This window comes from Mustela nivalis, assembly GCF_964662115.1.
Source record: "Mustela nivalis genome assembly, chromosome: 2".
NCBI classification, from domain to species: domain Eukaryota; kingdom Metazoa; phylum Chordata; class Mammalia; order Carnivora; family Mustelidae; genus Mustela; species Mustela nivalis.
Genome location: NC_139021.1, coordinates 1,201,360 through 1,212,666, shown reverse-complemented (window position 1 = coordinate 1,212,666; position 11,307 = coordinate 1,201,360).

Genomic DNA, 11,307 nt, shown 5'->3' with positions numbered 1-11,307 from the left:
TCAAAGTCTTGTAGGCATCTCCGACCTTCTCAAGGGACTTCGCTCTTGTTACACGTCTGCTTGGGAAAGAGCAGCTCTGGGAACTGAGTAGCAGCAGGGCACAGCTCCAGCCCCAGCATGGGAGCTTTGGGAGCAGGGGCACGTGGGGCAGCGGCGGGCTGTGCCCCTGGGGCAGGGCCAGCACCCTTGCCCCCCCCAGCCGTCTGGGAACACGGTCCTTCACAGCCGACTTCTAAATAACCAGCGTGAGAAAATATATAGAGAAGCAAAAGGCAGACTAAACGGAGAGGACCCAACACCACGGCCTGGGCACACTCTCAGCTTGCCGCACAGCTGTCACCCACAAGGCCTCCACGTCACCCGCACGGGGACCCGTGAGGAAGACAGAAAACAGCCAGTGTCCCCAAGGATGCAGAGACACGAATCCCTGGGTCATGCCGGGGGCAATGCAACTGTCCCCCGCGGGGACACAGCGGGCCGGTCCCTGACAAGGCACACAATTACCACAGGACCCAGTGATCCCACTTGCACGTGTGCGTGTGAGCACGTGCCGTGAGTGCGCACGGCAGTAACAGGAATAATCGCCCAAGGACGGGGACAATGCAGACGCTCAGCAGCACACGGAGGGACAGTCGGACCAGCAGAAGGTGCCGGCGCCCACCTGGCAGCACGTCCTCTGCCACAAACAGGAAGCAAGCTGACAGAGGCTACAGAGACACGAACGACAAATGCCGTGCGACCCCTTACCCAGAACGCCCGGAACAGGCCGGTCCGTGGACGCAGAAAGCTGCCCAGAGTCTGTCCGGAGCCGACGGGGGGAAGCAGGAGTACGGGCTTTCCTCTGGGGCGCTACAGGGTTCCGGAAGCCAGCGCGGGCGGCAGCACAGGGCTGGGAACACACTTCTCGCCACTGAACCGCAGACTTTAAGGGGGCTCGGGAGATGCCTTCTCTATTATTTAAGTTTTATCTCAATTAAAAGAAAGGTAAAATGAATGCTTCTGTAACTTTGTGACATTTTCCAGGAGAGAAAAAGGTTGGAATGGGCCATCAGGGACAGAGAGAAACCCTGCCCAGCCCACAGCACGGGCCAAAGGCAGTTGGCTTGCGAGCTGAATCCACGCCACCCACGGTTCTGTCCTGAGGGCCACGCAGCTCTGTGCAGGGTCGGCAACATTTAACGGTGGGGACATGTCATCCTGATGGTCCCAATTTCTGTCACCTGAACAGATCAGCCACCTGGGCCGTGTGGGCCTCTGTCTGCACACGCCCACCTAGAGGCGGGCACACACTTCACGGCAGGGACACGGAAGCCACCAGTGGCCAGCCATGGAAGGAGCGCCTGCTCCCCAGTCTCTCCCCTAAGACCACAGGAGACTGGTAAACACCCCTGGATACTGCGCAGAGAAAACAACAAACAAAACGAGGCACATGTTCCAGGCCAGGCGCTTCAGTCAAAAGTGGAAATGTATTCAGAAGTCAGCCGGACTGAAACGCACATCCCAGGCCCCGAGACGTGTTACGCAAACCCCGCCGTTGAGGCTCAGGCTGCTCACTGCGCCAGACTCCCAGAAGCAGACGCCCAGCGACCTTTTCCATCAGGTGTCTTCTCTGCTGCCCTGGACGCAGGGAGCCGTTCACGCGATCGCCGGCTACAAGAGCGGGCTACAGAACAAGAGCAGGAGAGGGAGGTGAGCCGCTCTGTATCTGGTGCCTTGTTAATCATGTTTGTGGTTACTTTGTTGCCAAACTCGCAATTATTTCTGGAAAAATCATTTATTCAAAACAAAAAGAGAGCAAAAAAAAAAAAAAAGGGCCCATGGCAACTGAGAGCGCGTGCACAGGCCGTTAGCTTTCTGCCTCCGCTCCAGTTCGCCTGTCCTTACTCCTGCCTGAGTCAAGCAGACTGTCTAAACACAGCAGTGCAGGTCCCAGCCCCACTGCCAAGGCCAGACCGAGGCCCCCCCTCCCACTTCCCCCCCGGCCCTCCCCTCCCCTCCTCCACAGAGATCAGAGATGGGGACTGAGAACAAACCCTACCTGGAAACAAGATTATCCTGGCCTGGGTTTTCTTTGGAAATGGAGAATGTACTGTCTTTCAAGCACAGCCACAAGTCACAAGGTAGCTGAGCGTTCCTTCACTGAGAGCTTTCCGTGTCATGATAGACAGTGCCAACTTCTGTTAAAACTCTAAAAAGACCACCACCAACGTGGCCCTGGGAAGACCAAATATGGCAGCTGGGATGTGAGACCCCTGAGAGGTGACCCAGGTCACTGTGACATCCGCCAGCGGCTGCTGCTCCTCCAAACTCGGCAGGGGCTCTGACTAGTGAACAGCCACACGCACCCCCCGAGGACAGACTCCAGTCCTGTGCACCACACAGAAAGCAGCGCACCTTCTGAAATCTGAAATAAACAGACTTCATGTGAACACGAAGTGCATATTTTTTAATATTTTATTTATTTATTTGACAGAGATCCCTAGCAGGCAGAGAGGCAGAGAGAGAGGAGGAAACAGCCCTGCTGAGCAGAGAGCCCGATGCGGGGCTCGATCCCAGGACCCTGAGATCATGACCTGAGCTGAAGGCAGAGGCCTTAACCCACTGTGCCCCCCAGGCACCCTGAAGTGCATTTCTAATTAACAAGATGACATGCAAATTAAGAAAGGCTCAGGGGTTAAAAAACGCAGAACACAGCAACACAAACTGCGGCTTTCAAAATGAGACACTGACAGCAGCTAGAAGACCCAAACCGGGTGTCCCCGCATCTCCCCCAATTTTCTTTTGGTTTGGTTCCTTCGCTATTTCTTGGAGTTTCTAGCCTCCTCTGCTCACCGGCGTCTTCTTTCTTTAATCAGAGAAATGTCTCCGTGGGACTCCCAGGGGGAGAAGCGCAAAGCCAGCCAAAGCCAACGTCGAAACAATGTCTTCGATGGGAAGAAACACAAACTGCACAGAAGTGACAGGATCACCCCCTCCGTCTCCTTCCCGTTTGCCAGCCGAGGCCTCGCTCCGCAGCATCTGCGTGGGTCGCCGGCGCACACCCCCTTCCCATTCCCCGTGCTGCAGGCAGGGCTCAGGCAGACGAAGCGACTACAGGAGCCCCGCCAGCTCGTGAACAAAAGTCACAGCCCACCCAGCCAAGGCCACTTCTTCCCAGAAGTATCCTGCCGTCTCAGGAGCGCAACTTTCTCGTTCACGGAGAGCGGCTTCCAGTCAGACACCGGACCAGCTCGCACGGCCCCTTCTTTACCTGTAACTGCATATTCCCGACTGTAAGAAAGCGCAGAGGCCTGGGCAGCGTCTGGAAGACCCCAGGGCAGGTGACAGGTCAGCTCTGAAGGTGAGCCGTGACCCATGCAGCCAAGAGGAGAGCAAAGGCGCACTGCCCCCGAGTCTGGTGGCACGGACAGTCCGCGCAGCCATTCTTCCCCGTTCTCACTGCGCTGAGTCTCTCCGGGAGCGTGCGGGAACTCCAGCCAGGCGCTGGGAATGCGGGCTCAGCCCCGCTGACAAGAGCCTGGGAGCCAACTCGAGCTTCAGAAGCATCAGACCAGAAGAAAAAGGGAAAACCCTGTAAACTCACAATGTCACAGGATTACAGGGCGTTACCAGCACGGTGCCAAGGAGGAGGAAGGCACATCGGGGTCACGAATGAGGGGCCGGGAAGACCGGCTCCCTAAGGTCAGCCAGGCGGGACCGGCAGGGTCCAGGGCAGGAGGCCCTTTACGGTGGAGGAGAACGGGGGCGTGGGGTGGGCCGTCATCGTCCCTGCGGAGGGGAAGCCCTGGGGGCGGGGCGGGACTCCCCCCACCTGGGCAGGTGCAGGGGCAGGGCTCGGGGGCGGTACCCGAGCACCCCCACCCGCCGCAGCAGGAGCGGCAGGGCGCGGGGTGCCAGGGCGCGGGGCGGTCTCGCGGAGGAGAGGGTAAGGGCGCACGAGCAGGAGGCACCCTGAGCCGCGGCACAGCCGGGGGCACCGAGGCAAGGCCGGGTCAGCGGCGGGAATAAGTCACCCAAGGCTCGGCCTCCTCTGGGCCCCGCATTGGCCCCTGCACACTCAGACCGGGTCCCATCCCCCCTGCGGCTCTGCCAGGCTCCCCGGAGCCCCCACACCCACAGCACCTACACCCTGGGCCAGGCCGCGTCCTCGCGGTCGGTCCTACGCCTGCGCCGTCGCCGCCGGCACGCGCAGGCCGCTGCCGCGGGGGCCTCTGGGAAGGCCGGTGGGCGCATGCGCAGCTGGCGGAGGCAGGAGCCTGCGCGGTGCCCCGCCCCCCACGACCCCCGCGCCGTGCGGGCACCCGGGCGGCGGAGCGGCGCGGACACCACGCTGCCTTCTGGAAGCCCAGCGGGCGATGCTGGAGAGAAGCTCCCGGAGCCGCTGTCGGTGGCCGGGGCGCGCCGCGGGCCGGCCTGCGGGGCCTGGGCTGGGTGTGAGGCTGCGCGGCAGAGGAGCGTGTCCTTCCGTCGCCCCCAGAGCGCGGCGGCGTGGGCCGGGCCCGCGGAGACGATCGGGAGCGGCGTCCCCTGCGCGGAGTCGGGAAGGCGGAGACGGACTCCGGGCGCATGCGCTGTGAGCACGAGGCCGCCGCCAGGGCTGCGCAGGGTGGACAGCGGGGGGTCCGCGCGCGCCGTGGGGGGTCCGCGCGCGCCGTGGGGGGTCCGCGCGCGCCGTGGGGGGTCCGCGCGCGCCGTGGGGGGCTTCCGCGCGCCGTGGGGGGCTTCCGCGCGCGCCGTGGGGGCGCGTGTCCGACGCTGGCTTCGCCTCGCGGCGCGCCGTGCAGGTGCTGTGTCGGGAGGTGGGCCCAGGAGGCAGGGCTGAGCGAGCAGGACCCCCGCAGGACCGGGAGAGGCCAGGCGCTCGGGTGTCCCAGCGCCAAGCTGGTGCGGCGGCTGCTCCGCCGAGCGGACCCGAGCACTGACTCACTGGCTGCCGGAGCCCCGCCGCAGGTCCCAGGTGCCCGCAGGAGGAATCGGGGCGCGTGGGAACAGCCAGTGCGGAGGGCGCCTGGCCAGACTGGGTCGGGGCGACTGTGGGAGTGTGTGTGCCCGTGGGGGACAGGGGTCGGGTGGGGGGAGGTGGCTGCTCCGGTAGCAGGGGCACCGCCATGTCTGGTAACAGAACCACTTTCTTCCTCTTTTTCTTTTTCTTTCTTTCTTTCTTTCTTTCTTTCTTTCTTTCTTTCTTTCTTTCTTTTTTTTTTTAAAGATTTTGTGTATTTACTTGACAGAAACAGAGAGAGGGAGCACAAGCAGAGGAAGAGGGAGAAGCAGGCTTCCTGCTGAGCAGGGAGCCGGATGCGGGCTGGATGCTGGGCTCCTTCCCGGGCCCGCATCCCGACCTGAGCCCAAAGCAGATGCTTAAGGACTGAGCCACCCACGCACCCCCCACTGGCATTTTGGAGATGACTGGGTTCGGCGGGCAGACAGCTCCGGGCAGGGAGGCCTGCAGGCAGCAGAACACCGCCCTGCGCCCTGCGGGAGACAGAAGTGAGGGTGCGGGGAGGTGGAAACTAGGAGCCTGCAGGGTTCTAGTCCATGGGGCTGGCTGGGCCGGTGGCCTGTCTCCTGACCCTCCTGGCCGGTCACAGGAGAACCACCTGGAAACCATACAGAGGAGGCCAGGACGGGCTTCTCTCGTTACACTTGGATCATTTTATAGGTCCGGTACGTCTGTGTGAGATGATTCAAGATGCCGTTTTCCCGCCTTCTGAACAAATGGACATTAAGTAAATAGCTGTCCTCCTGCTTTGGTGAGTAACGGCCTGACGGCAGCCTCCGTGGGGCGGCGGGCCTCACTCCGCCAGCAGCGCGAGCCGCCCGAGCTTTGCACAAAGGTGACATGTCATCTACAACTGTGCCTGGATTTGCGCCAGGCCCGCAGAGCCTGAGCTCATTCGATTCCGAACGCCACGGGAACAATAACCAAAAAAGGGTACTGTGAAGGCAACATCTATCATACGCCTCTTAAAAAACCTCCTTGTCAGCATCAGTGACAATGGCATCACCACTCAGTCACTAAGATTAAAAATTAGTCATACGTGGAAAATAGAAACAGGTTTTCAGGGAGAAGGAAGCTTTGGTTCCACTGAATAATGCCCCCTTTTTTGCTTGGTGGAGGAATGATGCATATTTTCTGATGATACATTTTTGCGGGTAGCTGTGTGTAGGTGGTCCCAGATTTGGGATAAAAGGCTTGTTCTCAAGTGACTGGCCAGACGAATGTCAAGGGCACTTCATAAATTATTTCCCAAACTGTCTGCCCATGGGGTGTCCTGTGGTCACGTCAGAATTCCCTCCATCTAGAATCTGAATCTGTCTGGCTCATGTCACAAATGAATTACAGTTTTGGGGAATTAAAGGTTTTTCTTTGCCGCCACATATCCCGAGTGATCGGTATGGCACAATCGTTATCCAAGGCCTCATTTCGCTGTCCCGTGCCCTCTCACCCCTGCAACCCCCCCCCCCAGAGCCCCACCCTCCTGCCACCACCTCTGTCCCTCCAAAGCCCACAGTCAGTGGGGGACCTTGCTTCCTTGGTCATCAACACACAGAAACAGTCCACAGGGAGCCACAGCACCCTCCCAACCCCACAGGAGCCATGCCCGCGTCCCCCTTTCTCTGCCTTCTGTTCTGTGGTTGGACTGTTAGTACTTTTGCCAAAGGCCTGCCGGCTCTGTGGGCACTGCGCCCCCCTCCCGGCCCCACGGCCAGGGGTCACACCAGTCCTGTGCTCCCGCCAGTGCAGAACGCCCCAGACGTGTTCTCCTCCTGCGTCCACCTCTTCTCCAGCTCGCTTTTGATTCCAGTCAGAGCAGCCTTTTGTCCACGCCCCCCGAGGAGTCTCCCGGAAGGGTCTGCGGCACATCCGTGCCCCGTCCCTCCAGCCGTTGGCCGCATGACTCGAGGCTTCAGCCACCAGCAGTCCTTGGACCTCGGCCCTCCCCAGGTCTCTGGGTGCCGTCGGGCTCAGTCCCTGCTGCTCTGGGCTGCCCTGCTCTTCGGGACCGCTGTGGTGCCCCAGCAGAGCTGCTTCCCGCCTGTCCGCTGCCCTCCAGAGCGCCCTTCCGCGTCCAGCCGCAGGCGCTTCTTCAGCAGCAGGAGGCATGGCAGAGGGTCCCGGGGAGGTCTCCGTGGTGGAGGACATGCAGATGTTCCCTGCGATCAGGCCAGTGTGTGCCTGAGTTAACGCTCAGGGACAGCCCTGGGGCCCTGGCCTGAGCCCTGCTAGGGATGGAGCCACTCCCCACGGTGGCCAGAAACAAAGTCCGCGGGGCCATACCGTTCTGCAGATTTGCAAGGGCAGTGATTTGTGGCCTCTCCCTGTCTCCTTGGACCGCATTCCCGAAAAGTGCCATTTCCACAGAGGCCCACAGGCAGGACTCCTCCCTCCCTCCCCATGTGCACACCCGACCCCTTTACACCCAGGACAGAAAGAGCAAAAAGGTGGCCTGGGAAGTCTAGAGAGCGGTGGGCCTGCAGAGCCCCTCCCCCGGGCCCGTGGGCAAGGCCCCCTCTTGAAGACGGGAGCTTGAGGTTCTCACGAGTCCCCAGTGGCATTTCATATTGTGCCCTGCAAGCCGCCCTCCCAGTGGCAGTTCCCACTCTCGTCCAAATGACTCTCACCTTGTCTTCAAATAAGAATAAATACGTGTGTCTGTCCTCTGGGGCCTCTGACAGCGCCGAGCTGGCCCCTGACTTGGGCGGGATTGATGGCGCCGTCTCGCTGGGAAGCCGGGTCGCGGGTGATGCATCGTGTCTCACAGACACAGAATTGGGGATAGTATTTACAAACAATTCATTCTTCATGTTCTGCTGATTCTCCTCCCTCGTCCCTTGGCGTCCCCCCCCCCCCCCGCTGATGGTCGGGGGTGATCACTGCCATTGATTGAGGCTTCCTGTGTTCCCGCAGAGCCGTGTCTCCGTTTGTCACAGACAAGGGACTTGCACGCAGCAGTACATCACACTCTCTCGGTGCCTCACTGTTACTTGCTTTTCAGTTTATGTCGTTGAGCACGGGTGTGTGCGGGAACAGCAGACTCGCATCGGGCCGCGGTGCGGACAGGTAGACGCGTGGTCACATGGTCCGGCTTCTCCCTGATCCCTGGGCCTCCCGGCCTCGCAGCAGGGAAACACCAATGTAGATAAACAGGGTCAGCACGGTCACCTAATTGAGACCTGGGACGGGAGAGAAAGTCACAGAAGTGCCCCTACTTGCTTGACATTCAGGACTGAACCAAAAAACCCAAACCCGGAATTTTCAGCACTTCTGGGGACAGTCCTGGAAGTGGCCCAGTCCCAGCGTGGGGAGGATTTTCTAGAATTGGCCGCTTTCACCCTACTTCTCTACCTATACCGGTAGCTTGTGACCTCCAACGGCGTCTCGCACGGCCAGGAGACGGGCTGCTCTGGGCAGACGGTGCTGGACGGTGCGGGGCCCCGGGCTGCGGGCAGGGCTCGTTGGGCCCGCCCAGTCCTCCTGGGGGCCGCACAGAGGCTCAGGAAGGAGAGCACGTTTCCTGCAGGCTCGACGGCCCACGTGCTCATGTTCACGTCGAGAGCCTGTTGGGCTTGGGTTTGCACATATGATCTGTGCGCCCGTGCGAGGCCGACTCACCAGCCCGTGGTGTCCCTGTCCTGGAAATCCCCGTGGAGGCCTTCGTCCCCCTGCAGCCACCGACCGGCCGTCTGTCTGCCTTTTCTAACCCAAGTTCTCCACTTTCTCATTTCCCCTTCTCTCGTCCCCCGCCTTTGTTTAACCTCAGAAGCACGGAGCGCATTCTTGCTGCGACAAGTGTGATGACGGAAGCGCAGGGGCGACCTCAGCGGGCGCGGCGGCCCGTTCTGCCGACAAAGACGTGCGTCTGAGCCTCCTTCCTCGTCTTTTTTTTTAAAAATACTGATGCGGGGTTCCTGCCCCGCACCGATGTCCTCTGAAGTTTGCGCTCTTTGCTTAACGATATGATGCAGTCTGCCTCTGAGGTCATTACATACAGCTTTCATTTTATTTTATTGTTTTCAAATATTTTATGTATTTGTGACAGAGAGAACCTGAGGGGCGGACACAGCCTCCTGCGGGGGCAGCTCGCTGGCACCGGCCGGCCGTGGGGTCCTGGACTTTGCGGCCTGGCCTGGGCCCCGGGGCCCACACCTGCTGCCCTCGCTCCTCCACAGGGTCCCACCTGTGGGTTCCGCCTCCTCCGTGCGCAGCCTGGCGTGGGCTCGCTGTCCCGGCCGGGCACGGACAGAGCCCTAACCTTTCCTCGCTTCGTCCGCGGTCACCTTCGACGGCTCTGGAGTTAGTTTGGGGGCTCCGTGACTTGGGGCTCTCCTTTGTCCTTTACTGCACGTGTTGCAGTTTCTTCTCTCTCTCCTTTGTCTTTCGACCTCTTTGTGTTTTGTTAGAAATATTAAATCTCCGGTGCCCCGGGGGGCTCAGTCAGTGAAGTGTCTGCTTTCGTCCCAGGTCATGGTCCCAGAGTCCCACGATCGAGTCCCACATCGGACTCCCTGCTCAAGCCGGGAGGCTGCTTCTCCCTCTGCCTCTCTTTCTCTGTCTCTCATGAATAAATGAGTAAAATCTTTTTAAAGAACAGAAATATTAAATCTTGATATTATACAATCTTTTCCTCTACGGTGTCTGGATTTTCTGCTTCAGGGTCAAGCGTTCCTCCAGCCTGAGGTCATCCAGATTAGCCCCTTTTTCTTCTCACGTCGTTGGCAGTTTGCTTGTTTACGTGGAAACCTTTAAGCCCCATCTAGGGAGAGTGGACACTTTTGTAGTAAGTAGGTATTTCCTCAAGGTGCGTGGTACAACCAGGGTCAAGTGTGGTTTTAAGTTGCTGAGTAAAACTGTACGTCGTGCAGATCATGTCATTGCTTCTGAAGCTCCCTGCTAGCCGTCAGACGGTCTTGCCGCGCTTGTGACTGGAAATGTTCCCAATTCCTATCTTTCAATCCCCAGCCGCGTGTGCATGTTTTAAGCAGTCAGTCTTTATACGGTGTCTTAATCTGCTCTGCCCCATAACACAATACCGCAGGCTGGGCAGCCTACAGCAACCGGAATTGATTTGCTCACAGTTCTGGAGGCTAAGTCCAAGGTCAAGGTGCCCCTGCTTCAGTTTCCGGGGAGGGCCCTCTCCCTGGTTTGCAGAAGGCTGCCTCCTCCACGTGGGCCTGCCTGCTGGGGGCTGTAGGCTCTGCTCTCCCTTCTTAACAATCCTGCCATGGGGCCCAACCCCCCACTGCCTCCTCTAAGCCTAACCACCCCCCACCCTCCCAAACACTGTCACTTTGGGACAGGCCTCAACATATGAGGAGGGTGCACAGTTCCATCCCTAACATAATTAACTTGAAATGAGCTACCTTACCAAGTTCTGTAATTAGTTCTGATCGTTCTTTTGGCTGATATTCCTGGGATTTCAAATCACACAATCATGTCACCTCAATATAAAGATAATTTTGTCTCCTTTCCCTAAGATTTAGTTTTCCTGCATCATTATTATTACTATTATTACCATTATTATTTTTTTAATTTTTTTAAGATTTTATTTATTTGACAGAGATCACAACTAGGCAGAGAGGCAGGCAGAGAGGAGGAAGCAGGCTCCCTGCCGAGCAGAGAGCCCGATGCGGGGCTCGATCCCAGGACCCTGAAATCATGACCTGAGCTGAAGGCAGGGGCTTAACCTGAGCCACCCAGGCGCCCCTATTATTATTATTACATTATTTCCTTAACGAGAACTACAAAGCCACACGGAAGAACAGTGGCATCCAGACCTTGTTCCTGATTTGAATGTGGATGGTTTAAAGATTTCCGTGTGTAATACACTCACTGTCTGTGTTTGATACAGTCTCTATGAAGGTGGGCTAGCCCCTTCCATTTCCGTTGTACCTAGAATTTGTCATAGAATAGCGGCTGAATTGTCCCGACATGCTGGGGCCCGTGGGGATGCCCACGCGGCTTCCCCTCTGTGAGTCTGAGTTCCCCTTGGCTGGCGGGTTCCTGACGCGGGGCCTGCTCGGTCAGGCCGGTCATGCATTCGCGCTGTGGGACCTGATTTGCTGTTACTTATGTTCCTGCTGTGTCGTGTTGGGACACTTTCGGCCGCCAGCATCCGAAGCCCGACGTTGGAGGAGTGACTGGGATGGAGAGGAGCCAGAAACCAGAGGAGGTGCCGGGCCCGGGGCCTCTGCCACGCTCAGCATGTCCATGCTTTCCCCCGAGTCCCAAGGTGACCACACCATTCTCGGCACTGCGCCTGTAGCGACAGTGTCTGGAGGCAGGGAGACATGGTCTCCTCCCAC